This window comes from Mesocricetus auratus, unplaced genomic scaffold (genome assembly GCF_017639785.1).
Source record: "Mesocricetus auratus isolate SY011 unplaced genomic scaffold, BCM_Maur_2.0 Super-Scaffold_100004, whole genome shotgun sequence".
Lineage (NCBI taxonomy): Eukaryota > Metazoa > Chordata > Mammalia > Rodentia > Cricetidae > Mesocricetus > Mesocricetus auratus.
In genome coordinates, this window is record NW_024429189.1 from 5003150 (window position 1) to 5030478 (window position 27329).

A 27329-nucleotide genomic window follows, 5' to 3' on the forward strand; every position below is an offset into this window, starting at 1 on the left:
AGCATATGACTCATTCTTGTCCACAGGGTCAAAGCACTACATTGGCATCTTTTTCCTGATCACAGAGGATTTCGCCCTGGCCTACTACAAGGATAACTTTAAACATCCCACCTACGTAATGACGATGCTCATGGGTGTGTGAGTTTGTGAGCATTGTCCATGAACTTGTGAGCTGACGGGTCCAGAGTGGGTTCTTCCTACCCTATTTTTCTAGTTTCCAACTGGGACAATTCCTGCAATTTTGGGGATCTGTGGGAGAATTATTTACAAGCTCTTGTCCCTTCTTTTTCTCATTCATCATCAGATGACCAGTCCTGAGGCCCACGCTCCAATTTTAGTCTCTACACTCCCAGCTCTGATGCCTTCTTTCTCTTTTCAGCCTGTTACTGTTATCTTTCTCTTAAGAGACTTCTAGTGGGATCCCTTGATACTGGGAGCACTGGTTCCATTCTGAGACTGTGGTGTTGTCCTTATGCCAGCTGTGGGGTCCAAGCACGAGGATCCCAAGTTCTCCTGAGCATCCTATGGCACATACCCTGCTCCTGTCTGATCAGACAGCTGAGATGCCCTGCAGTCAGGGCCCAGTGCCTGATTAAAAGAAAGAGGAGAGACAACAGCTGAAGGGAGAGTCAATCTATAGATTTAGGCAGTGCTGGGGGAGAGAGAAAAACTCAGTTTTTCTTTGCCTTCCCTTCAGAAAACTTAAAACTTACTGAAACTATCAAACAGGTTGAAAAATATTCAAGAGCGTATTTCTTTTTTTGTTTATTTTATAAACAATTTTATTTTTACATATCACCTCCCCCCATTCTCTTGCTCTCCTATCCTCCCATGCCAAGTGTGTATTTCTCAAGAGAGAGCTGTCAGTCACATGTCAGGGGACAGCATTTGTCAGGGTCTAGTGTCTCTGTCCTCATTCTCACAGGATTTATCTGGACACTAAGGGACACATGGAGAGTACTTGAGTCCGAGCTCACCAGTGATGGGAAGAGACATGACTTTCACCTGCCACAGTCCCCAAGCACTGTGAGCCTCATGTGTGTCATCGGCTCTGCAGTTCTGACTATACTTCACACCTCTCTTGGTTCTCTACAGCCACTCTGCTCCCAGGATTCCTCCCAACTGTGTGTCACAGTGCTGCTTCCTTCCTGTACCCCACAGCAACCTTCCCAACCACCCCTGTCTCTCCCCTGCCCTCAATGCAGGTTCTGTAGCCAAGTCACTTTAACAATGTCCATGACGTGTCACAGCACAGACTGTACAGACCTAGGCCAAATGACTTCCTGCCCTACCCACACATCATGACCAACACTCCAAGTCCCAGTGCTGCCAAGATCATCTGTGTGTTGCTAGGTTTTTTTATGACTTCCTCTTCTACATCAAATATCACTGTTGGCCTGAAGTATGCGAGAACAAAAGGTGCTCTCTTTCATATATGGCTTTGTGGCAGGGGATGGGCTACTCAAGGGTATGTTGGCAGATGTTGGCTTGCCTCCAGAGGTTTAGAGCACAATGAATATATGGATGCCTACAGTCATTGGTGGAACCCTCCATTGACCCCCTCATGCTGCCCCAGCTGTGAAACTCCGCACTTTCCTTTAGGAGAGGGCATAGGCTGTATCCAGCTTGTGCTTGTGCATTGAATTCAGCACCTGTCCTCTGCTCCCCAGAGCTGTGGGTGTGGGAGACCTCTGCTCAGAAGCCTGTGTGAGTGACCCAGCCCTGCATCAGACCCGTCTGCTCAGGTGACACTTGTCCCAAACCTCATGCGATTCCCTCCTGACGCCTCCCACCTGGATGGCCTCTTTTACAGGAGGTTTGAACTGGGGCCTCACGATTCCTGTCCTGAGTCTTCTCAGGATCTGTATGATCCAACAGGAAGCATGGTGATCTCATTTCCTCAAACACAGTTTCCTATCCTGTATGGATTGGGGCCTTTCATTCTAACAGACCATCACCCTTTCTGTCCTACAGGTCGTTCTCTAGTTGCAAACCCACAATCTGTGAGGTTGTATGAATCGTTTGTGGTGAATACAGGCCTGAACAGAACACACATCTTCAGCCCTGCTTGTGACGGTAGACATTGGGTTTTTCCTCATTTCCCTTCTTTGTGTCCGTATTTTCCTGTAAGACATCATGGCAGAAGCACTTTTTAGAGCCCTCTGTGTCTTTCTGTTTCTACAAACAGATTCCTGTGAGTGATCTGAGAATCTTAGTGCATGGAACAAGCTCTGTAGAGATGACTCAACTATCAGGAACTGATCACCTGCTCCCTTCACCTGGATTCAGGACTCCTGTTGTCACTGGAGGACAGAGTCCATTGATCAGACTGCACCATTTGTCTTCTTTTAATAAATCTGGTCCTATCTCTGGGAAAATGTGTACAAGTCTAATGAGCCCCAGCTGTGGGCTAATCGGGTGAGGGTAGAATATCAGAGCTGAGCATGATCTTAGAGAAGGAAAGATGTGCTTTCATGCTCATAGTTCCCCACAGGGGGCAACCCAGGACACGCAGGGTCACAAGGCACAGCAGCAGGCCACCCAGACATGTGCAGTGTGGACAGGGCTTCTGCCTCTGTGGTAACTAGAGCAAGAGAAAGGGTTGAGTGTGTCACAGGGAGGCAGGCATAGGTTGCCTATGTGGATCTCTACTAGTAGTTGTGTCTAGTGTTCTGATCCTGGTGATGAGTGATGGTTGTTCAGTTTGAGGTCATAATTTTTGTCTCTTAACGTGAGGAGAGCAGAATATCTGGAGAAGTATTCAGTGTATCTATGAAATAGTTGTCCCAGTTTTGAAGCCCTGTAGGGGCAGAGAGATCCAAGCCTAGAACCCAATGTGCAGGAATGAGAAGAACAAACACAGTGTGACACCAAAACCAGATAGAAGGATGCGAAGACCTCCTCCTGTCTCCACTCATGTTGCCAGAGACAGTGTCCTGCTTTTCACACCAGGTATCTTTACCTGGGTACATTATTCACAAACAAAATACAGCCAGCTCCTGCCTGTACCACCTTCCCAAATTCCTAGGGAAGAGGAAGCTTTGAAGACTTGACTCAGGACATCTTGGAGTTGGACTATAGAGAGGGTTCTTGAAGGCCAGCCCACCATGACTTGAGAGGTGTGCTGTGAAGGGTCAGTCCATCTTCCCCTGGCCCCATACATGGCCAGCTATAGCTTGACAGCCACAGTGGATGTGCTCTCTGAATGAGGAATGGAGGACCCCCCATGACCAGGGTGAAATGTCCATGGGTTGGTCTCTAGGATAACATCCTGCTCATGGTGTGCATTGACATGACATATGACCTTTTATATGTAGTTGTGCCCTCCATCTGTCCTGCACAGAGTCTCTTTGGTATGACAGGTTGACATATTCATGTCATTTAATGGGACTTGTGTAAGGTTTTCTTGGGAGACATGAGCATTCTCTACTCATTCTATACAGACATGCAGTTACAGCCTTAAGTACATTTAGATCCTTGACTATCTTTGCCAACAAATGCCTGTGTCTTGGTTACTTGTGAGACATGGGGAAAGGTTTCTGAATGGTTATGAGTGATCCCAAATTTGACCCACCACTGAGCAGTCTCACCCTAGCATGGAGAACCATTCTCCTTTTTCTATATCATGTCATGGAGCCAGGAGACCATAGGTTTCTGGGCAGAAGTACACATAGCAGTCAGTAGTCATGGAAGGGCCTGCCTGCAGTCTCAGCTCCAGGTTTATGTACTTCCTCACTTCTTCCTGGGTGATCACAGAGAAGGATCTTGTCAATAGACTACACATTAGAACAAAACAACCCACACGCACATGAATATACCATAGATAAACTCATTATTCTGTATGCAAACGTCTAAATTTGTGAAAAATGTAAAAAAAGAGGTTATTGTCATGCTCTCACTGTGTCAACACACTCCCCTTCTCCCCATTTTACTCACAGTAAGCATAAAGTCGCTTGCATGGTCTACTGTTCATCACTGTCTCTTCTATCCTCCTTTTGCCCTGGCCTCTGGCCATCCCCCCCCCCCCCCCCCCCCCCCAGTCTGTTGGTGTCTCAGTCACCTCTTCCAGCCTCTACTGAATGGACCTCCCACCTGGAGTCCTCTTCTACTTCCTCACTCATGTCTCATTCCCTTCCCTTCCTTCAATTGTGTGATTGAATGTCCTCTTTGGGCAGCTGCCTTGGGCAATTCCATGGAAATTGCCAGCCCCTTGTCCTCCTAGTTGCTCTCCACCTTGTTCCATTTGGGCTTCCTCATGGCATGCGTCACTCTTGTAATAATATGTAAGTAAGAGATCAGGAGGTGGGGCACACAGTAGACTGAACAGGGATAGCTGGTACAGTGAACACTTAACACAAGCGTCAGGAGAGCTGGAGACACTAACAGGGGGTTACAGGAAATCAGGGGGAGGAAACCATTTTGCTTTAGGGTCCCTTCTACTTGGTTGGCCACATCATGATGGAGATTGTGTTATAGTGTGGCGTCTTGGCAACGTCATTTCTCAGTTCTGGTTTTGTTTTTAGACTCCTTCTACAGAAACAGTCACACCATTCCCACATAGGGTCTTCTTGTTTCTCATAAATTTGTGTCTTAGATTTTCTTTTACAGCCTCACTGATCCTATTTGAAATAACTTCACTGTTCCTTGCTCATCATGAGAATTGGGTTTTGTTTGGTTTCTGCTGCTTTGATAAAAAAACTGACCCAATTAAAGTTGGGGGAGAAAAGGGCTTATTTCATCCTACATAGGAGAAAGCCAAGTAGCAATCTCCAGACATGCGCACGGAAGGAGAGAGAGAATCAGAAGCCCTGAGGGAGGAGACCTGCTCCCTGGCTTGCTCCTCCTATGTGCCCAGCCAACCTTCTCATACCTCCCAGGATCAACTGCACACGGGTGGTACTGCCCACAATGCGTCATGTCCTCCCACACCAGCTAATCAGGACCATGACCCGCAGACTTGCTTATAGGCCAGTCTGATGGAGCAAATCCCTCAACTGAGATTCCTTCCCAGAGAGGCCTAGGTTTTTATTAAGCTGACATAAAACCATCCAGCACAAAGAACCACTCATCAACTCCATGCCCAGACACACCAGTATTAAACCATAGCCTTTCCTTTCTATTTGTTCCCCAGCTGCCAGGCTGACATTAGTATGACAACATAAAACCCAAAGAACTTTAAAGTTCTCACAGTTTTAAAAAATTCCAACACTAAAAAATCATGGTCGCTTTTAAAACCCAATGTCTCCTTCAAAGTTCATAGATGCTCAAATGTGGGCTCTTGTGAAATAGAAAAACCCTGTAAAACACTTCCTTCTCCACATAGGAGGAACCAGGGCACAATTACAACAAACTCAAGCCACAAATGAACTTCAACAGTGTAAATAGTGCTTGCTGTCTGGGACCCATGTATAATTCTTTGAACTTAGGGACCTGTACAGGGAGCTCCACTTCCTGGCCTCTGCATTCTACAGAACAAATAGCTCACGTCATAGTCTCAGATCAGGCCCCAACTCACATATGCAGCTGTCTTTGGCAGTGATTGCACATGGTACTGGTGTCTCCAATGTTCTGGGGTCTCCTTTGCAATTGAGGCTACACCCACATCCATGGTCTTTCTTCAGGGCTCCAGTCCTGCTCCAGCCTTAGCTTCTCTCCATGATCTCTTCATACCTTCAAAAACCAGCACTGCCTTGGGGACTAGAGAGATGGTCCAGTGGTTAAGAGCAGTTGATGCTCTTTTTTTTGTCAATATAATTTTTATTTAAATTAGAAATATGCATGCTTCACATGTCAATCTCAGCTCCCTCTCCCACTCCTCCTCCCATGTCTCTCCACCAGCCCCCTCCAGCCCCCCACCCAATCCCCACATCATTTCCCAGGGAGAGTGAAGCCCTCCTTTGGGGGAATTCCAGAGTCTGTCGTTTCATCCAGGGCAGGTCCTAGGTCCTTCCTCATGTGCCTAGGCTGAGAGAATATCCCTCCATGTGGAGTGGGCTCCCAGAGTCCATCTATATGCCAGGTTTAATAAATACTGCTCTACTCTCTAAGGTCCCAGAGATTGCCAAGGCCTCCTCTCTGTCACCCAGGTTTGGTAGGAGGGATGTCTGGATCAGTTTGTGGTCCATGCGTTCCCCCTTGTTTAGGTCAGCTGCCTCTGTGGATTTCGCCAGCCTGATCTTGATTCCTTTGGTCATCACTCCTCTTTACATCTGGGTTCCAGGAGTTCAATTCAGTTCACAGCTGTGGGCGTCTGCCTCTGCCTCCATCAGCCACTGGATGAGAGTTCTAGGATGGCATATAAGGAAGTCATCATTCTCATTATCATGGGAGGACATTTAGGGTAGCCTTAATGCCAGTTGGTGTCATTCAAGATCTCTTCATACCTTCAAAACCAGCACTGCCTTAGGGACTAGAGAGATGGTCCAGTGGTTAAGAGAAGTTGGTGCTCCTGCAAAGGATCAGGGATTGACTCCCAGTACCATGGAAGTTCAAAACTATATTATCTCTAATTTCATTTCCAGGGGATCTGATGACATCTTCTGATCTCTGTGGGCACCAAGCACACAGTGCATAGACATACACACAGCCAAATCCCTCACCTTAACAGGAATAAATCTAATAAAACTTACATAAAATCTAGCACCAATTGGGTGGCTCTTACACATTACTAAGTTGAGATAAACGCATGGGATGCAGCCTCAGTTCCCTCTGGACTTCAGCGTCTGTGTGCTGAGCCTGAGGGAGCATTCACGGAAGTCTATACCTCGGTGATTCTGGTCTCCTTTCAATCACTGCTAATTCCTCAGCTCCCGTTAACCAGCACAGATTGAGGGAAGCAGTGGTTTCACTTGTGTGTGGGAGATCTCTGGCTGATCACAGCCATTCTTCTGCTCCTGCCGATCAGACACCATAGATTATTAATTCAAAACATCCCAAAGTGACTCAGGTGGAGTCTTTGCTTCCCTCTGAGCCTTCCCAAGGAAGTCCTCCACCATCTGCCTTGCTCCCACTTTTCTTTCCTTCCTCTCACAGAGGAACCACTGAGCTCTTACCACTCAGCAGCTTTTCCACCCCAAAGTTCCAATGCCACCACACTCCTCTGCAAGACACATGGTCAGGTCTGTCACAGCAATTTCCCGCTCCTGGCACCCGGTTTTGTCTTAGTTCCTTTCTCCTTTGGTGATAAACCACCAATACCACAGGGACTTATGAAAGAAAGGGCGTTTTTTGGGGCTTTTAGTTTCAGAGGGATAAGAGCCCATCACCATCATGGTGGGAGGTGTGGCTGCCCTGTTGGTAGGAACAGCTGAGGGCTCACATTTGAAACCACAACTAGAAAGCACAGACAGCAAATTCAAAATGCCCTGAGGCATTTGAAATCACAAAGCCTGCCCCACAAGTGACAAAGTTCCATCAGTAAGGCCTCTTACAACTGTCCAAACAGAGCCACAACCTGGGGGCCTAGTATTCAAAATATCTGAGAGAGAGAGGGAGAATGGAGGAGTCACACACACACACACACACACACACACACACACACACACACATACACAGAGAGAGAGAGAGTCAGAGACTCAGAGAGACAGAGACAGAAAGAAAGAGGAGAGAGGTGTGAAGGAGGTACACAAAAATACAGACTTTTTCTTTATTCCTTAAAAAAGAGACAGAGTTACTGGTATCCATCTCAGGAGTGCTCCCCTTTTCTTTTCAATGCACCTCAATGTCCCCATCACCCCATTATGACCTGGTGTTTTCAGTTAGCTATCAGGACCTCCCTATGTATGAATGCCGTGCAACACCAAGACACTGGGCCCTGCAGTGAGGCACTTAGGACTAAGCAGCATCTAAAAGGTGCCCACACTGAGGTTCCCTTTCAGGGCAGTGAAGGACGTGGACCAGAAGTGGTGACACTGGGGGCTGTGGAGTTGTGGAACCCTGTAGGAACCACTAGCAGAATGAAATGGGGTCGCTCAGAGAAATGTCTGTGCCATGGCACACTGTGGACAGGGAACCCTCTGTCTCTTACCTTACCATCTTTCCACACTCTCTCCCTTGGGTTGACACCAGCCACCTGCCTTTTGACTCCTGAGGACATTGACTGTCTGAGGACTCCACATGATGTCCTGTCTCAGTCACCAGGGAGTGCCTGCCATCCCTACCTTACCTACTCTGGATTGATTTCCTCATTGCTTTAACTTTTGGGTATCTGAGCAGAACTCAGCTCACGGGGTCACAGGGAATGACAGGTGGGTGACGGGAGTGCAAGAGGCTTCACATCTGACTACACTTGAGATTCATGGTTTGTCAATCACCCATGCCTATTGTTTCCCATTGCTTTCTTTAAAGGATGGAGTCATATCCACCATTGTCACAAATGCTTTCATTGTCACAAATGCTTTCATCCATGATCACATGCTAAAGTATAAGCTATTTGATTTCACTTAGGACAACAGTCAATAAAAAATCTTTGGCAACACAGACTCTAACCTTCTCTTTATGCTTTACTTCTAAAGAGCACAGGCCCCACCCTTTCCTGCCCTTGAGATGACAGACTTTCTGCTCAGCAGCTCCTTGTAGGTGGGGGCAAGGCCTAGGTCATATGAGCATCTCAGCAAGAGCCAAGGATTGTAGACAGTGCTCATTAATGTGCTTTATAGATAATGTATTGGTGTTCAACTTGTGTCTACATTGTTTATAACTATGTTGAGCTGTCTAACCAGGGTACTTATTGTTTGAAAATAGGTGGAGCTGTCCAACCAGGGTCCACAGAAGCACAAATACAGTGTTGTGTTTCCAGATACAGGGCCAGTTGGGTGTCCAAACAGGAGAATGAGGGCCAAGAATCGCATATGGGGTAGGAAGGAGGCAAGGCTCCTGCAGGGGAGGGAACTGGGCTGAGTCATTAGAAAGGGCAGGTCAGCCATTGACTCTGGATGTAAGATGTCCTAGCCAACATGTGCCCTTCTTTCCATTCTTACCCTGGGATCACCTTTGTAGTCTGTCTGTGTTCAGGAAACTGAGAGTGTAAACTTTAGTGAGGGGGGGATCTTTAGTCTGAGAAATCTGATGGGATTGTGCAAACATTGTCCTGACTCTCAGCTGTCTGTACTAGACTGAACATATGTCAAGGTGTGAAAGGTATCTCGATTGTGAGGCTTCTTGTGAATTGCAATCCCAGTGTAGAGCACTGGGGAGGCTTGGTCAGAGGGTGGCTTGTCTGTGGGACAGGGTGGAGGTGAACTGGATGTAAGGGTCTCTGGGTATGTAGTTGGTTTATTAGGTTTTATTTTTGTTGACTAAGTTGTGGGGTTCCAGAACTCAGTATCTCTTATTCTGGTGCAATAAGAGGGACATTTAAACACTTAATTGAAGGTAGTGTCCTCAGAGTGAGAGAGCTAACAATGGCTGTGGTTGAGTTGTTGGACTCAATAGATAGGGACACAGGGGAGTGACTTGCCTCCTCTGGCTGTGGCCTCAAAACTGGGCCAGCATGTCATATTTACACAATTCTATTCCATTGGCTCCACTCTTCATACCTCGAGAACAGAACTCTCAAAGTAGAAACTTTTGGCAAATGTGTGATTTACATGCATATAACTAGATCAGTAAGGAATTTCTTGGAAGTGTAGAAAGCAATAAGAAAGAATGCATCTTTTTTTTTTTTTGGTTTTATAAGACAGGGTTTCTCTGTATTGTTTCGGAGGCTGTCGGTCCAGCCCGGCCTTGAACTCACAGAGATCCGTCTGCCTCTGCCTCCCGAGTGCTGGGTTTAAAGGCCTGTGCCACCAACGCCCGGCTAGAAAGAATGCATCTTGACCGATATGGAATACCTGAGTCTCTTCCCGTGGGAGACTATAATATCTAGTGTAAACACTCTGTCCACAGAGCACCAAGATTCCCTCAGAGACTGGAGAGTGGCCATGTGAGCTGAGCAATTATCTGGATGGGAGAAGGTAGCACCCACAGTGGCTCACCCCAGAGACAGCGTCCACCTCACATGGGGAAATACTGAGATCTTGAGGACAATGGAAGAAGAACCTGAAAACAGCAGAGCAAACTGGATAAAGCCACCCATACCGTTCCAGCCCTCAATCATTTCTTTTTAAACTTTTTTATTACTTTAATTTTATTTTTTGTAACGTGAATTCTTTTACTTTATTTTATTATTTTAATTTTAAATAGCTTGTTTCACATGTCAATCCCAGTTCCCTCTCCCTCCCCTCCTCTTGCACCCCTCCACCCTCCCCCCCAGCCTCCCACCCTATCCCCACTTCCTTCCACATAGGGGATATCCAGAGTCTGTCATTTCACTTAGGGCAGGGTCCAGGCACTCCCCTAAGAGTCCAGGCTGAGAGAGCATCCCTCTTTGTGTTATGGACACACGAAGTCTGTTTGTATGCCAGGGATAAACACTGATCTACTGCCCAGGGCCCCATAGGTTGCCCAGGCCTCCTCACTGTCTCTCTCACTCAGTGGGTCTGGCTCAGTCCCATGCTGGCCTTCCAGCTGTGAGTCTCAGGTCCAAGAGCTCTCCCCTAGTTCAGATCAGCTGTCTCTGCTGGTTTCGCCAGCCCATTCTTTGCCAATTTGCTCAACGCTCTTCTCTCTCTGTTACTGGGTTCCATGGGTTCAGTTCCGTGTTTAACTGTGGGTGTTTGCCTCTGCTTCAGTCAGTCACTGGATGAAGGTTCTAGGATGGCATATAGGGTAGACCTCAAGTTCATTATCAAGAATGGGCATTTAAGGTGGTCTCTCCACTATTGCTTAGCTTGCCAGTTGGTGTCATCCCGTTAGATCACTAGAGGTTTCACTGGTGCCAGATCTCTCTTCTAACCTATGACTCCCTCTATTATGGTATTTCTCATCCTGTTTTTTCCCCTATTCTGCCCCTCACTCAACCTTCCTGTTCCCCCATGACCTACTCTCTCTTCCTCTTCTCTCCCTCTCTTCTTCCCAGCTCCCACTCTCCCCCACCTCTTGCCATGTTCCCAATCTGCTCAGGAGATCTTGCCTCATTCCTCTTCTCTGGGGTATCATGCATATCTCTTAGGTTCTTTCCTGTTTCCCAGACTCTTTGTTAGTGGAAGTGCAGACTGGCACTATCCTGATCCATGTCTAAAATCCATATATGAGAGAGTACATACCATGTTTGTCTTTTTGTGACTGGGTTACCTCACTCAGGATGGTTTCTTCTAGTGCCATCCATTTACCTGCGAATTTCAAGATTCCATTGTTTTTCTCTGCTGAGTAATACTCCATTGTGTAAATGTACCACATTTTCTCTATCCACTCTTCAGTTGAGGGACATCTAGGTTGCTTCCAGGTTCTGGCTATTACAAATAATGCTGCTATGAACATAGTGGAGCAGAAGCCCTTGTATGAATTTGCCTCTTTTGGATATATGCCTAAGAGTGGAATTGCTGGGTCTTGTGGTAGATTGATAACCATTTTCCTGAAGAATCTCCATACTGATTTCCAAAGTGGGTGTAGGAGTTGGCACTCCAACCAGTAGTGGAGGAGTGTTCCCCTCTCTCCATATCCTCTCCAGCATAAATTGTCTTTGGTGTTTTTGATTCTAGCCATTCTGACAGGAGTAAGATGATATCTCAGGGTTGCTTTGATATGCATTTCTCTGATGGCTAAGGATGTTGAGCACTTATGTGTATCTCAGCCATTTTAGACTCCCCTGTTGAGAATTCTTTATTTAGTTCTGTACCCCACTTTTTAATTGGACCCTTTGGTGTTTTGGAGACTTGCTTCTTTTTGTAAATTTTGGAGATCAGCCCTCTGTCAGATGTGGGGTTAGTGAATATCTTTTCCCATTCTGTGGACTGCCTTTTTGTCTTTTTGACTGTGTCCTTTGCCTTACAGAAGCGTCTTAGTTTCAGGAGGTCCCATTTGTTAATTGTGGATCTCAGTGTCTGTGCTACTGGTGTTATGTTTAGAAAGCAGTCTTCTGTACCAACTTGTTGAAGAGTATCTCCCACTTTCTCTTCTAAAAGTTTCAGTGTGGCTGGATTTATGTTGAGATTTTTGATCCATTTGGATTTCTTTTGTGCAAGGCAATAGACATGGATCTATCTGCAGCCTTCTGCATGCCAATATACAGTTATGACAGCACCATTTGTTGAAGATGCTTTCTTTTTTCCATTGTATAATTTTAGCTTCTTTGCCTAAAATCAAGTGTTCATAGGTGTGTGGGTTAAAATCAGGGTTTTCAATTCTGTTCCATTGGTCTACCTGTCTATTTTTGTGCCAATACCAAGCTGTTTTCAGGACTATAGCTCTGTAAAAGAGCTTGAAATCAGGTATGGTGATGCCTCCTGAAGTTCCTTTATTGTATAGGGTTGTTTTGGCTATCCCGGGTCTTTTGTTTTTCCATATAAAGTTGATTATTGTTGTTTCAAGGTCTGTGAAGAATTGTGCCAGAATTTTTATAGGAATTGCATTGAATCTGTAGACTGCTTTTGGCAAGATTGCCATTTTTATTTTGTTGATCCTACCAGTCCAAGAGTATGGGAGATGTTTCCATTTTCTGGTATCTTCTTTGATTTCTTTCTTTAGAGACTCAAAGTTCTTGATATACAGGTCTTTTACTTCTTTGGTTAACGTTATCCCCAGATATTTGATGCTCTTTATGGCTATTGTAAAGGGTGATGTTTCTCTGATTTCTTTCTCAGCCACTTCAACATCTGTATATAATAGGGCCACTGATTTTTTTTTTTGAGTTAACCTTGTATCCTGCCACTTTGCTGAAGGTGTTTATCAGCTCTAAGAGTTCCCTTGCGGAGTTTTTCAGGTCACTTATGTAAACTATCATATCATCTGCAAATAGTGAAAGCTTGATTTTTTTCTTTTCCTGTTTGTATTCCCTTGATCTCCTTTTGTTGTCTTATTGCTCTACCTAGAACTTCAAGTACAATATTGATGAGATATGTAAAGAGTGGACAGCCTTGTCTCGTTCCTGATTTCAGAAGAATTGCATTGAGTTTCTCTCCATTTAGTTTGATGTTATGTTGGTTTACTGTATGTTGCTTTTATTATGTTCAGGTATGTTCCTGTTATCCATGATCTCTCTAGGACCTTTATCATGAAGGGGTGCTGGATTTTGTCAAAGGCTTTTTCAGCATCTAGTGAGATGATCATGTGTTTTTTCTTTTTCAGTTTGTTTATATTGGTTACAATGAACTTGATGTCTATAACCATCTGGGAGCCTTCATCCAGTGACTGATGGAAGCAGAGGTAAACACCCACAATTAAGCACTGAACTGAACCCAAGGAACCCAGTGATAGATTTTCTTATGTTGAATCATCCCTGCATTCCTGGGATGAAGCCTACTTGATTGGTGGATGATTTTTCTGATGTGTTCTTGAATCCAATTTGCTAGTATTTTATTGAGTATTTTTGCATTGATGTTCATGAGGAAAATTGGTCTATTTTTCTCCTTCTTAGTTGTGTCTTTGTGTGGCTTGTGTACCAAGGTAATTGTAGCCTCGTTAAAAGAGTTGGGCAGTGAGCCTCCTGCTTCTATTGTGTGGAATACTTTGAGGAGTATTGGAATTAGCCCTTCTTTGAATTTCTGGTAGAATTTTGTACTGAAGCCATCTGGGCCTGGGCTTTTTTTGTTTGGGAGACTTTTGATGACTGCTTCTATTTCCATAGGGGTTGTAGGTTTATTTAGATTGTTTATCTGCTCTCGATTTAGTTTTGGTAAGTGATATCTATCCAGGAAAGTATCCATTTCTTTTAAATTTTTGAATTTTGTGGAGTACAGATTTTCAAAGTATGCCCTGATGATTCTCTAGATTTCCTCAGTGTCCGTTGTTATGTGCTCCTTATCATTTCTGATTTTGTTAATTACCATGCTCTCTCTCTGTCTTTTGGTTAGTTTAGACAGAGGTTTGTCTATTCTGTTGATTTTCTCAGAGAATCAACTCTTTGTTTCATTGATTCTTTGCAATTTTTTTCCTGATTTCCACTTGATTGATTTCAGCCCTCAATTTGATTATTTCCTGGCGTCTACTCCTCCTGGGTGAGTTTGCTTCTTTTTGTTCTAGAACATTCAGCTGTGCTATTAATTCTCTAGTGTGACTGTTCTCCAGTTTTTTCATGTGGGCACTTAGTGCTATGAACTTTCCTCTCAGCACTGCTTTCCGAGTGTCCCATATGTTTGGGTATGCTGTGTCTTCATTCTCGTTGAATTCCAGGAAGACTTTAATTTCTTTTTTTATTTCTTCCTTTACCCAGGGATGGTGCAATTGTGCATTGTTCAATTTCTATGAGTTTGAAGGGTTTCTGTGATTTGTGTTATTGTTGAATTAAAATTTTAATGCATGGTGGTCTGATAAGATACAGGGTGTTACTGCAATTTTTTTTGTATCTGTGGAGATTTGCTATGTTTCCTATTATGTGGTTGATTTTAGAGAAGGTTCCATTTTGTGATGAGAAGAAGGTATATCCCTTTGTGTTTGGGTCGAATGTTCTATAGATATCTGTTAAACCCAGTTGGGTCATAACTTCTATTAGTTCTTTTGTTTTTTTTTTTTTTTGTTAAGTTTCTGTCTGGAGGTTCTGTGTAGCAGTGAGAGTGGAGTGTTGAAGTCTCTTACTACTACTGTGTGAGATTTTATATGGGATTTGAGCTTTAGTAATGTTTCTTTCACGAATGTGGTTGCCTTTGTATTTTGGGCATAGATGTTCAAAATTGAGACTTCATCTTGTTGGACTTTTCCTTTGATGAATATGAAATGTCCTTCTTCATCTCTTTTGATTGATTTTAATTTGAAGTCTAGTTTGTTAGATATTAGTATTGCTACACCTGCTTGTTTCTTGGGTCGGTTTGATAGGAAAATCTTTTCCCAACCCTTTACTTTGAGGTAATATCTGTCTTTGACGTTGAAATGTGTTTCTTGTATGCAGCAGAAGAATGGGTTCTGTCTTTGTATCTATTCTGCTAGTCTGTGTCTTTTTATAGGCAAGTTGAGACCATTAACATTGAGAAATATTAATGACCACTGATTGATGATTCTTGTTTGTGCTTGATTTATTGGTAGTAGAGTTATTGTATGTAGGTTCTCCTCCCTTTTTCTTTTGGTGTTTTGTAGAGTGGGATTATATCTTGCCTGTGTCTTTGTGAGTGTAGTTATCTTCGTTGGGTCTCTAGGTTTTCCTTCCAGAACTTTCTGTAGAGCTGGATTCATGGATATGTGTTGTTTAAATCTGGCTTTGTCATGGAATATTTTGTTTTCTCCACCTATGGTAATTGAGAGCTTTGCTGGATATAGCAGTCTGGGCTGGCATCCTTGTTCCCTTAGCGTTTGTAGGACATCTTTCCAGGATCTTCTGGCTTTCATCGTTTCCATTGAGAAGTCAGGTGTAATTCGGATAGGTCTGCCTTTGTATGTTACTTGGCCTTTTTCTTTAGCTGCTCTTAATATTTTCTCTTTATTCTGTAGGTTTGATGTTTTGATTATTATGTGGCAAGGGGTCTTCTTTTTCTGGTCCAGCCTATTTGGTGTTCTGTAAGATTCTGGTATTTTCATAGGCATATACTTCTTTAGGTTAGGGAAGTTTTCTTCTATGAATATGTTGAATATGTTTTCTGTACCTTTGAGCTATTTTTCTTCGCATCCTTCTATACCTATTATTCTCAGGTTTGGCTTCTTCACGGTGTCCCATATTTCCTGGATATTTTTGTATTGGGGATTTGTTGGTTTTGAGATTTTCTTTGGTTGATGACTGTATATCCTCTAATGAGTCTTTAGCACCTTAGATTCTCTCTTCTATCTCTTGTATTCTATTGGTGATACTTGCATCTGTAGTTCTTGATCATTTACCCAACTTTTCTATTTCCAGCATCCCCTCGTTCTGTGTTTTCTTTATTGTTTCTATTTCAGCTTTCAATCCTTCAACTGTTTGAGTTGTTTCCTTCATTTGTTTAGTTGTTTTTTCTTGGTACTCTTTAGATTCTTTGAGAGATTTGTTTATTTCTTGAATTTTTTGATTTGCCTTTTCCTCCATTTCATGTATTTTTTTGTTTGTTTTTTCTTCCTTGTTTCCTCTTTGAGGGTCTCTATCATCTTCATAAAATAATTTTAAGGTCTGTCTCTTCTGCTTCGTCTATGTAGGTCCTTTTCAGGACTTGCTGGTGTTAGGTCTCTAGATTCTGGTGGAGTCATGTTGGTCTTTCTATTGCTGAGTGAGCTCTAATTCTGTCTTCTTCCCATCTCTTCTTCCAGTGGGTGCAGGTGGGGTCTTTCTGTCTCCACTGGTCTCCTTCTTTCCTGAATCTGAAGCTGGGGATGCTAGAGGGTAGGTTCTGAAGCTGGAGACACTGGAGGTTGGGATCTGGAAGGAGAGATGCCTTTCCTGTGTGGGCGGGTCCTCTGGATTCCAGGAGTGGCCCAGGAAGATTGATGGAGTGAGTGATGGGCGGTGGCAGGGTTGTCCCAGGGGGACCCAAGCTCACCTGAAGCCGGGGACGCCAGATGTTCGGGTCTGGAAGGACTGATCTCCCTCAATCGTATCTATCTCTCATATCTTTTCATTTACTGCAGTTTGGATTCAATTGGACTTTTTTTTTTTTGTAAGACACTGAGGTCTTTCTCCACCATGATACCCCTCTTCCTTGCATTTTACTCACAGTTCAAGTGAAAGTCCTGCAGTGGCCCACACATCACCATTGTGTGCTCTGTCCTCTCTCTAACCTGGTCTCTGGCCTTGTTCCTCTCAGTCCCCTGCCATCTGTTCATCTTTTCCACCTTCCAGTCACTTCCTGTCACATGCAGGCCCCTCTGAATGCTCCTCCCACCTGGAGTCCCATTCCACTTCACTCATTCATGGCTCGTTCCCTTCACTAGCTTCAGTGTTCAAATGTCCCTTCTGTGCAGCTGACTCAGACAATTCCATTCAATCCACAAACTCCTCCCCTACAGTTGCTGTCCACCTTGTTCCATCTGGGCATCCCCACGGCACGTGCCACTTTAGTAACAGTGTATAATTAAGTGATCAGGAGACAGAAGTACACAGTAGACTGAGCATGGATAGTGAACACCATGAGCACTTAACCACACAAGTGCAAGGAGACCTGGAGACACTACCTGAGGGTTGCAGGACATAAGGGGATGAATGTTCTATGTGGTGCGTGCCTTCCTTGTGACTGCTTTCACCATGGTGGGAAAGGTGTTATATCTGGGGTCCTTGGTCAAATAACATGTCAGTTCTGGTTTTGTTTTAGACTCCTTGTATCCTTTCCTAGAGACAATTGCACCATCCCCACATAGGGTCTTATTACTTCCTGTACACCATAGATTCCTGTCCAGACTACTATTCACAGCTCTCCTCTTTAAGTGAAGAAGAGATACTTTTATTCAGGAGCTGTTATGAATGACCATTTATGTTACCCTGGAACACAGATTTATGTTGCCCCAAATTCCGCGTTCCAATGTGAAAGCAGTTTCACGAGGATATTACAGTGTTGCAGAGCAAAGAAAATCATGAATCCAGACAAGTTTAAAACACATTGCTGTACACACCAGACAGGCAGATACAGTTAGATGGGGGAAGCTTTTATTCGTGCCCATGTTGCTATCTGATAACATTTTTAACTCTTGGATTGAGAGGAACTAGTAGTGTTCTGCTTAGGTAATACTTCTACATTGTTTTTCTTTATTATCAAGGGGTGGTAGTTCAGATAGAGTGGGGCAAGAAATGGCTGTTCCAGGAGGCTAAAACTAGCCCAAGAGAAAGCAAGTAGCATGTGAGCCAACAACACTCTAGTCTCTCTACAGTAATGGAATTCAATTGGTCCATCATTCTTGGCAAACAGACTCCTTCCAGGAAGTTTTTGTTCACAACCAGACACAGCTTCTGTTCAGGAACTTTTGTTCAGAGGCTTTACAGTATCAGAGGGAAGAATTGAGTGCATTCAAAAGGGTACAGTTATATATATGCATACACACAGACTTGGCTATCTGCCAGGAAGTTACAGCTGCCTTTTGTGCTTTGACTGAAAGCAGGGTGGGTTGTTTTCGATACCCAGGCATATCGTTTCTGCAGGTGGAACAACACAGTCAGTCTTGGGTGGAGCCTTTTATGTGGCTAGGGTATATTGACCCATGCAGACTGACTCAATTCCCCATTACCCAATGAGAGGGACTTTGTGAATCAGGAAAATTTGGGGATTTCTTGAGACTTTTGAGTTGCTTACTTCCTGACTCTTAATATGTCTCCCTTTAGAACATTCCAAGTACTTTTTTCATAATTTTTTTCTTGTTTGAGAATTTGATATATGCAACTGTGTTTTGATGGAGCTTCCAGATTGTTACAAACTTGAATTTTCTGTGTCCTATGACTCAAGCATGTGGTGTCTTCAGAATGAGGGTCTTACTATCAAGATCTGGAGGCTGAATAAGAGCAATGACGTTTGCCTGTAATGTATTGCAGGGCTCTATGGGACTCCACTGAGCAGTAACTCAAAAGAGGTAACCAATACCTGCCCTGCACTTATTATTTGATAACATATGGGGTCTGGGTCAGGCATTGTGTCCCTGCTGTAGGGCAATGACTTGTGTATATTCTTTCCTGCCCTAAGACTTAGGGCAGGTCCAGTGTTCATTCTTTCTTCTTTTCATCCTTTGTAATGTAAGTTCCCTACGTTAATCTGTCTGAGTCAACTACTTTGTTAAGAGGGGGCATTAAGGCTGCATTTTCAGCCTTCTGAGTCACTTTGCCATCCTTATGCTTTGTCTAGAGTTTTTTTTTTTTAATTACTTCTGTCTAAGGCCTAGTTTGAAGTAAGTGTTCTGCTCTTTAAATAAATTTTTATCAAAATTAAAAACAATCTTGTGAAATGATAGACTCTAGATATCCCCTATGCGGAAGGAATTGGCAATAAGGTGGGAGGATGGGGGGGATGGTGGGGGGGGTGCGGGAGGAGGGGAGGGAGAGGGAACTGGGATTGACATGTAAAACAAGCTATTTAAAATTAAAATAAAAAATCTCTACAAAAAAATCTTATTTTACATACCAATCCCAGTACCTTCTTCCTTCTGTCCCCCCACAAAAACCCATCCCACTCCCAGTGATGGTGAAACCTCCAATGAAGGATCATAAAAGTATGACACATCATTTGGGGAAGGACCTAGGCCCTTCCCTGTGTATCTAGGCTGAGAGAGTATCTCTCGTTAGGGAATGGGCTCTCAAAGCCCATTCGTGCTCTAGGGATAAATACTAGTTCCATTGTCAGAGGCCTCATGGACTGCCTCTCAGGCCTCCCAACTGACACCCACATTCAGGGGCCTGGTTTGGCCCTAAGTTGGTTCTCCAACTGTCAGACTTCATTTTCATTGAATTCTAGGAAGTCTTTGATTTCTTTCTTTATTTTATCCTTTACACAGGGGTGATGCAATTGAGCATTGTTCAATTTCCATGAGTTTGTGGGGATTCTGCAATTTGTGTTGATGTTGAATTCTAATTTTAAGCCATGGTGGTCTGATAAGACACAGGGGGGTTATTCCTATTTTTTTAAATATCTGTTGAGGTGTGCTTTATTGCCAAGTATGTGGTAGATTTTAGAGAAGCTTCCATGTGACACTGAGAAGAAGATATATTCTTTTGTGTTTGGATGGAATGTTCTTTAGATGTCTGTTAAACCCAATTGGGTCATAACTTCTGTTAGCTCCTTTGTTTCTTTCTTTATTTTTGTTTTATGAGACAGGGTTTTTCTGTATTGTTTTGGAGGCTGTCGGTCCAGCCCAGCCTCGAACTCACTGAGATCCACCTGCCTCTGCCTCCTGAGTGCTGGGATTAAAGGCGTGCGCCACCACCGCCCGGCTCCTTTGTTTCTTTGTAAAGTTTCTGTCTGGTTGTCCATCCAGTGGTGAGAGTGGAGTGCTGAAATCTCCCACTATAAGTGTGTGGTATTTAATGTGTGATTTGAAGTTTAGTAATGTTTCTTTTATGAATGTGGGTGTCTTTGTATTTGGGGCATAGATGCTTAGAATCGAGACTTCATCCTGATGGATTTTTCCTGTGATGAATATGAAATGTCCTTCTTCATCTCTTTTGATTAACTTTGGTTTGAAATCTAATTTGTTAAATACTAGGATAGCTACACCTGCTTGCTACTTAGGTCCATTTGATTGGAAAATGTTTTCCAAGTCCTTAACTCTGAGTTAATACCTGACTTTGAAGGTGAGATGTGTTTCTTATATGCAACAGAAGGATGAATTTTTTTCTTCATATCCATTCTGTTAGTGTAAAGAGAAGCCTTCCCACCAGCCTGGTTTCAGAGCCGCATCAGTTCCAAATAAACACACAGGAGGCTATATTAATTATGAAGCTGTTGGCCTTGCTTGTTTCTTAAGTATTTATCCCATAATTGTTAATCTAAGTATTTCTCTTACCGGAGAAGTTTCCGGGCTTCCTACCCCATTGCGGTTACATCTTGACTTCCTGTATTTTTCTTACCCAGAGTCCTCCTGGACTCCTAGTCCCACTATTTTGCTTCCCTATTGACCAACAGTGCTTTATTGACATATACACAGGACTTCCCCCATCATGTGTCTTTTTATAGGTAAGTTGAGACCATTGATATTGAGGGATATTAATGATCATTGATTGTTGATTCTTGTTTGTTTTGGATTGGTTTTTGGTGGTGTTATTGTTTGTGTGTGAGTTTTTCCCCTATTTCTGGCTTTTGATAAAGTGAGATTATCTATTGCCTATGTTTTTGTGAGTGTAGCTAATTTCCTTAGGTTGGAGTTTTCCTTCCAGAACTTTCTGTAGGGCTGAATTTGTGGATATGCATTGTATAAATCTGGTTTTGTCATGGAATATCTTGTTTTCTCCATCTATAGTGATTGAGAGTTTTGCTGGGTGTAGTAGTCTGGGCTGGAGTCTGTGGTCTCTTAGTGTTTGTAGAACATCCAGGACCTTCTGGCTTTCAGAGCTTCCATGGAGGAGTCAGGTGTGATTCTGATAGGTTTGCCTTTATATGTTACTTGACCCTTTTCCTTCACTGCTCTTAATATTCTTTCTTTATTCTGTATGTTTGGAGTTTTGATTATTATGTGGCGAGAGGACTTTTGTATTTTGGTCCAGTCTATTTTGTGTTCAGTAAGCTTCCTTCTTCAGATTGGGAAATTTTTTTCTTTTTTAATTTAAGTTAGAAACAAGCTTGTTTCACATGTCAATTCCATCTCCCTCTCCTCCTCCCCATCCCTCCCCACCAGTTCCCCAGGCCCCCACCCAATCTCTATTCTGATCACCAGGGAGCGTGAGGCTCTCCATTGTAGATCTCCAGAGTCTGTCATTTCATCCAGGGCAGGATCTAGGCCCTCCCTCAAGAGTCCAGTCTGAGAGAGCAGCCCTCATTGTGGGATGGGTACTCAAAGTCTATTTGTACGCCAGGGATAAATACTACCCAAGTCCCCATAGATTACCTAGGCCTCCTCACTGGCACCCACATTCAGGGGATCTGTGTCAGTCCCATGCTTTCCACACAGCCATCAATCTGGGGTCCAATAGCTTCCTCTTGTCCAGGTCAACTGTTTCTGTGGGTTAAACCAGCCTAGTCTTAACTCCTTTGCTCATCAGCTCCCTTTCTGTCACTGGATTCCAGGAGTTCAGTTCAGTGTTTAGCTGTAGTTGTCTGCCTCTGCTTCCATCAGTCTCTGGATGAAGGTTCTGTTTCCCAGACTCTCTGGCAGTGGGGTTGTATGCTGATTCATGTAGAAAATCCATAAATGTTTCTTGTAAGTTTTGGTTTGTCTTTTCTTCCATTTCTTTAAAAGATTTTCTCTTTTCTTCTTTTAGGGTCTGTATCATCTTCATGAAGTTGTTTTCAAGGTCATTCTCTTCTATTTCATCTGTGTTCTGATGTTCAGGTGTTGATGGTATAGAGTACCTAGATTCTGGTGGCATCATATTGTTTTTTCTGTAGTTCAATTTGTTCTTGTATTGTTGTCTTTCCATCCCTTCTTTTAGTGGGTACAGGTGGGGTCTCTTCCTTTTAGTGAGTGCAGGTCCAAGGTTCTCTTCCGGTGGGTGCAAGCAGGTCCAATTCACTGAGGGGTCTCTCGGTGGGTGCAGATGGGTCTCAGGCACTCCCTCTCCCGGTGGGTGGGAGCTCTGCCCTCCCTTGAGTGAGGGCTGGAACAGGCAGGCTCTCTCAGCAGGCTTCTGGTCCCTAGGTCCTTTGGGGGGAGTCAAGCTTGATGCAGTTCCCAGTCCAGGAGATCCCATAGAGGGAGAGCAGAAGGAAGTGGGAACCAGGAAGGGGGCCTGGAGCTCACCTCTGCCCTTTGCCCTCTGCCCTCTGCCCTGAGTGGGGGGTGGGAGCAGGCAGGCCCAGAACACAGCCCCCACTCACCTCAAGCACAGGGCAGGGACCAGAAGGGACTGAAGACTGAGGTGTGGCCAGAGTCAGTGTGGTCCTTTCTGGTGGGGCAGGTCCACTCTAGGCACAGAGTAGGCCCAGGAAGACTTAAACAGAGCCCCCTGTCAACTCAAGCACAGGGTAGGGGCCGGAGGGGAATCGCCAATTTTTATTCTATTTCTTCTTAACACTGGTAGCTGTGGGAACTTGACCCAGAACTTATTTGCATATTGATGGATCAGGAAACTGAGTGCTCAGGGCAGACAAAGAGGGGGATTCCACTGATATTCATGTATTCTAGTGAGGCCACAATGTCAAACGTTCCACAATCCTCAAGACAAGTGCTTCCAGAAATTACCAAGCATTCAAAACCCTGATCCTGAATGGAATATTTGAGATTCCCACCATAACATCCAAAAAAAAAAAACCTAACACATAAATAAATGCAAACAGAGCACACACACACACACACACACACACACACACACACACACACACACACACGTTGACAGGAATGCTGCCATGGACACAATGCACAAGCAGACAGAGGCGCACACACAGTGTCCCATACACACGGACATGCCCATAATCACAATGACACTAGTCACACAGAAAAGCACAATGACACAAATGTACACAGAGAAATGAATAGGTACAAGTTCACACAAATAGGCAGAGACTATCAGCACACACACACATTTGCACACATGAACACATGGATTCTCTCATAGCTACCCAGACACACATGCACATTCAATACACACAGGCATACACAGCTACATAATACACAGAAGCAGGTCATTTAATTTGCACTATGGTGTGACACGGAATGGAAGAGATGTGAGAAGTAGGGACCCCAAGGGAATTAGGTCTGGAGCCTCACTCCCAACCACTCTTGGAGCCTGGAAAGGGTGAAGGCAGCTACTCTATGAAAAGATGGCTGGGATTTAGGTGCTCTGTAGGGCTAAGCTGCTATCTCTGTAAAGATCAGATGTGAGGGTGTGGGCAGTCAGGGAAGTGTATGGAACTCTCATGAGGATGGGAAGGAAAAGGGAAGACTGGACACAGGGGTCAGGGTTTGAAATGTGGCACCATAGCACACTTGTAAAGGGGTTGTGGCTGCAGAAAACACTCTTGTGCCCAGCTGTGCTGTATGGAGATGTGTTGGTGGCTGCTTGTAGAACTGGAGGTTCTGACAGAGAAGAGAAAGTGTTGTGACTTTTTTTTGGTGGGAACACAGCCATGCATGGGTAGTGTGGTACCTCAGAAACCCTTGTTATCCTCCATTCTCTGGGTTCTCAGGTGTCACTTCCCTCTCTGATAACATTTTCTCTCTTGACAAGGCTTTCTGAGCATGAGTGAAACCACAGGCAGGTGGCTAATTATACAAATTACCACCATGTATTCAGGAGGTCCAAGCCAAACAGTATAATGAACCTATAATTTGGATAGGCAAGATGGGAGTCACCCAGTGCAGGATATACATGCTGGGGGTTGGGGAGGCAGGAGCATGGTGGCATGATGGTGACCATGCACCTGCTTCTGCTGACTGTGGTTCTGACCCTGCCTTCTGTGGAGCAGTCATCCTATAGGAATCCTAGATATGTTGCCACTGCTGACAAGGTGAGTGTGCTGGGCAGACTGAGTGTGGAAATGGATTTCCATGTTTTGGATGTGAGTCTCAGGGCTGCTGGTAAGAGCTGCAGATGAACATCAATGAGATTCTCTACATTATGACTCAGTGTCTGTTTTATAACATGGTATTTTTTTTGTATCTCACATTGGGGGTACCCAGAGCTCCAGGGATGGTTTATGGAAGTGTCTGTCTCATCTGCCACAGAGACTCCAGTGCCTTTTCTATCAGTATCCAATAACGTTTGATTAATTCCACAGAAATGACTCTGTTCAGGGTTTCTGTTTCCCAATGTTCTGATGTTTAAATTGGTGTTGTGTTTTGAGAAGATGAGAGACTCTGGAGATGGTCAACCTTCTTTCCAGGCACTGATGGATAAAGATGCCCATTATGGCTTCCTGGTCTTTCATGGCATCCTCCTGGTAACTCAGTTGATGTGGCAGCAATCAGGCCCCATGGATTAAGCTGGTATCTGGGTACCCTGTCTCCCTCTAATAACAACTCCAGTTCATTCTTGTCTAGCAGCCTTCCAACAGTGATCACAAGTCCTTTTTTTCCCTCTTAGTCTTATAGAGTAAAGGACTTGGCCAGATGCTGATAATGCTCTTAGCCTGGTACTCTTGGTGACTTTTCTCTGCTGTTTATGTGTGACTTGTGCAGGAACCCTGGAATCAACTTGTCCCAGGAATGGTAGCTCCCACTCAAGGTTCCTGTCCTAGCCTGCCTGGATCTGTTTGCTCATGACAGAGAGAGTCTAGCCATGGTCGTTATCCTTCAAAGTATCATGTTCCTCTGGTGAACAGGGACTCTACCCAGTTCCCCTTTGCATCTGCTCCCATCTCAGCTGTTGCCTGAAACCCGTTTGTTTGTCTTCCCCTTTCCATACGTTCCCCCTCAATGGTGGATTTGCTCTCTAGCTTCTAGGAAAGTGGTACATAACTCGCTGGGCAGGAAACCTGCCTATATCTGCAAAGAAGAAGCTCAGCCCACTGCCACCCTTCACATTTGTCAAAAACATTCTCAGCAAGTTGGAGTTTAGGATGAATGTCTCGTGAGTACCCTGCCTCAGGCAACCTTCTTTGTTCTTGGCTCTGTGGACCCCCCACCCTCACTCTGAAAATGCTCCTGGTGCATTCTATGCTCTCCATGCTAACGTGGATCCTTCTTATATTGTCTGCGTTAATGTGAAAGGTGACTTCTTTAAGTTCACAGGACACTGGCTGCAAACATCAAGCCCAGTGCACCACAGGCTGTCCTACCACAGTCCCTAGAGGAATGAAACTCTTTCCCTCTGCTGCTTGCTTCTAAGAGCCAGTGAAGAATCTTAGCTTATTTGTGTACAGGCCCAGAACCTCAGCACCCTCAGCATTTCTCTGAGTTGTATGGATGGACTCAGGAGTAAGGAGGAGAGGTCTAGGTCTCTGTCCTTTGGGAGACACAGTAACAGACTCAGTGCTGGACCTGGACTTGTCGGGAATATGTCTTGGGTGTCAGAAAGCCTGTCCAGAACTGGGAAGATGGGCAATCTTCAGATATGTACCATCTCTTTCTGGTCTTCTCACCCGCCGGGAATAGAACTCACAAGGAGGTGGCACAGGGGTGTGGCAGTCACATGCTGATGCTTGGCTAGTTTCTACATGCATTAGAAGGAGGGTCTTGGGTCAAATCTCTGTGCAGCCTTATGGATGTCAGCAGGGCTGGTATCAGGGAGTGAGCCATGCTTTTGTCCTGTCTTACAGAAAATTCACTGGGTGTGTTGAGTTCAAGATATGTCTGGATGAAGATAAAAATGAACCTAGTAATTTCTATATCTGTGAGTGCCCTGGCTCATGTTCTTTTCCTGGAGCCTTGATCAAGAGATTTGGAGACCACATGCATCATTTTGTTCCCCAGGGCCAAAGCATAGGATCATCATTGAGTTCCTGAGTGGGAAGGACTTTGCTATCGCCTCCCATGTCAGCAGCATTAGCAACCTAACCTACATGATGACGATGCTTATGGGTATGTCTCTTCCTGCCTTAGGTTGTGAGAGCTGGGCATGGGCTTTTCTGGAAGAGAGTATAGAGTGGGTTACTATCTCTTGCTCCCATGATCTAGTCACCTCCTCAGGGCCTTTCCTGAGATGCTTGGGTCTTTAAGGGAGAGTTTGTAAACTCTGTGTGTGTCTGCCCTCAGCCCTTTCCAGATCATTCCTGAAGCACAAGGATCAGAACCACCCCCCACCGACTGAGCCTTTGCTCCTCCCTTTCCTTCTCAGTCAGCCTTTCTCCTAGTCCTGTTCTAAGATGGATTCTCCTTGGAATTCTTTCCCACTTGGGACACTGGGCAACAATAGTAGAAAATGTGGTATTGTCATGGTAGCAGGGCCTGGTCTGCCGTACTGTGGAGGACAGAGTCCTGCTCAACAACTGTTGGACATAAATTGCCTTCCTTTGTCTGTGGTACTGAAAGCCATATTCATCATCATATCAAAAGAGAGACAAATCAGTGTAGGAAGGTTTCATGTACAATTTTAGCCAGTGCTCAGTGGAGAAAATTTTGTCAATGCTCTTTCTCCTTTCAGATAATTTAGAATGTGTCGAGATTGAATGAGGCTTGGGAAAACTCAGTTCAGAGTTATTGATCTTGAAGCATGTAAACCTTAATTCATGTAACAGGAGCTCACATAAATAACTGGACATGGCTCATGGGCCTGTAACATCATCACTGTGGAAGACACACTGGATTCTTAGAGCTGGCTGCCAAGACAACCTAGACACAATGATGAAGTTCTAGTTCAATGATAGACTATTTCTTAAGGCAACCATGTAGAGAACAATTTAGAGAAAGCTTTAGATCTGTAGAGAAAGATGATTGACATTCTGCTGTAGTCACCATAGGTACAAACAGACTCAACCATTCAACACACACACACACACACACACACACACACACACACACACACACAGAGTGAGTGAGTGAGACACACACACACACACACACACACACTTATGCTATGTAGTCAGGGTAGAGTAAAATTAGGACTTAAACATATGTGAATTTCCTGAGAGACAGGTTTTCAGTCACATCCTGGGGAAAACAGGTATTATTATCAAGTGCTTCATGCTGTGTCTGTTCTCACAGGGGCATTCTGGACATTGAGGCACTCCTAGAGAGTAACTGGTCCAAAATCACCAGTGCTGGTTAGAGACATAACCTCTATGTCCTACCATCACCACGGACTGAGAGCATCAATGTTGACAGTACATTTACAGCCTCTGCTTGTATTCTCCAGCTGATCTGCTCTCATGATCTGATGATGATCGAACCTTGGGTTG

The 27329-nt window shown here is 44.4% G+C and overlaps 1 long non-coding RNA gene across 1 annotated transcript; it reads left to right on the plus strand.

Moving 5' to 3' along the window:
* Positions 1 to 225: 225 nt before the first annotated feature.
* Positions 226 to 2373, plus strand: LOC121140160. Its single transcript, XR_005876969.1, has 2 exons — positions 226 to 2076; positions 2189 to 2373. It is a non-coding gene; the product is annotated as an uncharacterized LOC121140160 (long non-coding RNA).
* Positions 2374 to 27329: the final 24956 nt, after the last annotated feature.